Genomic DNA, 3,016 nt, shown 5'->3' with positions numbered 1-3,016 from the left:
GGCACAGCCTGTTCAAGCTCACTGAATTCTACAGTCCGTTTTCCTAACATGACCCTGCTCCCCCGACCCTGCTTCACTTCACACTCACAGAAGTGCTGCCTGTGGGCAGGAAAGGCCGTGCTCTGGTCTGAACATTGGAGTCCTGCCCAGGTTTCTGTGTAGGAACCTAACCCCAGTGTAGTAGTGTGAAGAGGTGAGAGCCCTTGGAGGTGGTTGGGTGAGATGGTGGAGCCCTTATGGATAGGGTCCTTCTAAATGAGGCCTGCCCTCAGAGGACACACACAAGGTGACCTCTGTGAGGAGCAGGCCATGCTGTGCCACAGTCCAGCTGCAGCAAAATAACTGGGGGGTGACGAGGAACATGTGTAGATTGATACAGCAGGAGTGGGAGCCATTTATTGTAGGACAGGAGTGGTATATATACATTTCACACCGCTTATCTTAATTAACATAAACTAGATACAGCAGTCAACCAATAAGGAATCTCCACACTTAATGGCTTGCTGGCGTTACTTCACAAACCACTCCCTCTGGCAAAATGCCAGGCGCCATCCTGACTTGTTTACAGACCCTAACAATGCTGGACACTGACTCTGTTGAATCTTGATGGTGGACTTCCAGCTTCCAGAGCTGGGTGCAAAAAATTTCTATTTATAGAGTGCCCAGCCTAAGGTATTTTATGATAGCATCCTGAATGGATCAAAACAGGTGAATATTCTGGTCTATATCAGAGGAAACTGAGCCTCAGAGAAGTAAAATGTCCTGACATAAATGGCCAGATTGCAATTAGAAGCCAGGTTCTGACATCCAGAATAGTATTCTTTCTTCTCTTACCATCATGTTCCAACAGGGTACTGAAGAGGAGCCATTTTACACCCTTTATGAAGAAAAAAGGAACTCTATGAATGTAATGGTATTTTTTTTTAATTTTTAAATTTGTTTTAATTAGTTATACATGGCAGTAGAATGCATTTATGTACTTTGTTATCATCAATACATAGATGGAATAATGTCTCATTTTTCTGAGAGTACGGGTTGCAGAATCATATTGGTCCTGCAGTCACATATATGCATACAGTAATAATATCTGTTTAATTATACTATCTTTCCTATCCCCATATCCCCTCCCCTCCCTTCCCATCACTTCCTTCTACCTAATCTAAGGTAACGCTATTCTTCCCTAGTGCCCCCCGCCTTATTGTGAATTAGCATCTGCGTATTAGAGAAAATATTTGGCCTTTGATTTTCCGGGATTGGCTTATTTCGCTCAGCATGATATTCTCCAACTCCAACCATTCACTGGAAAATGCCATAATTTCACTCTTCTTTAAAGCTGAGTAATATTCCATTGAGTATATATACCACATTTTCTTTATTCATTCATCTATTGCCGGACACCTAGGTTGGTTCCATAGTCTAGCTATTGTGAATTGAGTTGTTATAAACAACTCAATAGTGATGTTGCTACGTCACTATAGTATGCTGATTTTAAGTCCTTTGAGTATAAACCAAGGAGTGGGATAGCTGGGTCAAATGGTGGTTCCATTCCCAGTTTTCTGAGGAATCTCCATACTGCTTTCCATAGTGGTTGCACCAATTTGCAATCCCACCACCAATGTATGAGTGTGCCTTTTTCACCACATCCTCACCAACATTTATTATTGCCTGTGTTCTTGATGAAGCAATCCTTAGCAAGAAAAGGGAAGCAGGAGGCATCACAGTACCAGACCTGAAACTATACTCCAGAGCCATAGAAACAAAAACAGCATGGTATTGGCACCAAAATAGACTTGTAGACCAATGATACAGAATAGAGGACACAGAGACAAACCCACATAGATCCAGTTATTTCATACTTAATGTTCTTTTATGATTTTATTAGGTGAAGATGACTGCAGTTTATTGGTCAGCAGGGGCACTGTCACCACCAGGCAGGCTGGACCTTAAGGCAGAGTTTTGGGAAGACAGATCTCCCTGGGATCTTGCCCAATATGGGTTCTTATTTTCTGGGCCTCGGGAAGAGCCTGTGGCTGAGTTTCTGCCCAGTTTCCAGATGAAGTGGTTGCTGCTCTTGTGGGTGCGCTGTTGGAGTAGCAATGCTTTAGGGACTGAAGATCATTTTGTGTTGACTGACAAAAAAGCACTTGTGGTATAAATTGGTGCACACTTGTAGTCTCAACTGCTCAGGAGGCTGAGACTGGCAGATGGGAAGTTCAAGGCCAGCCTGGACAACTTCCTGAGACCGTGTCTCAAAATAAAATATTTCAGTCAGCTTTCTCACTGCTGCCACTAAAAGATCTGACCAGAAAAATTGTAGAGGTAGAAAAGTTTGTTTAGGGGTTCACTGTTTCAGGGGTCTCAAATCCACAGAATCCCAGCCTCACTCCTCAGGGCTTGAGGGGAGGCAGAACATCATGGTGGAAGAGTGTGGCAGAGGGAAGCAGCTCACCTGGTGATCAGAAAGCAGAGATCTCTACTTGCCAGCTACAAATATGTACCCCAAAGCCAGTCCCCCAATGCCCTACCTTTCCAGCCACACCCCACCTGCCTTCAGTTATCCCTCAATTAATCCTATCAGGTGATTAATTCACTAATTGGGTTAAGGCTCTTGTAATCCAATCATTTCTCCTCTAAACCTTCTTGCATTTTCTCACACATGAGCTTTTGAGCTCCACATCCAAACTGTGTCACCTAGCATGTGTGAGACCTTGGTTAGGGCCATGGCTAGGGGAGCTGTTTGGTGAGGGGAGGGCTGCTTTAGAATAAATGCAACAAGTGGAGTTTGGTAAATACCACTGTTTCTTGTCCTGATTTTGCCAGTGATGCTGTGATCTTTAGGGAAACTTCTTGTTCTGTTCGTCAGGATCCTTGTAAACCGCAGTCCCAGCTCCTCTCAGGTTCTGATTAGATATTTCTAAGATGACCGGATACCCTAGGTTTTCTGGGATGTTCTTCATTTTAATATCCCATCAAGATATCCAGCTATGTTCTCAAATCTGCACCTCAACTTTGTGTG

Source organism: Urocitellus parryii, chromosome 15 (genome assembly GCF_045843805.1).
Source record: "Urocitellus parryii isolate mUroPar1 chromosome 15, mUroPar1.hap1, whole genome shotgun sequence".
Lineage (NCBI taxonomy): Eukaryota > Metazoa > Chordata > Mammalia > Rodentia > Sciuridae > Urocitellus > Urocitellus parryii.
The sequence above is the reverse complement of the archived record's forward strand: the minus strand, read 5'-3'. Positions refer to the sequence as shown.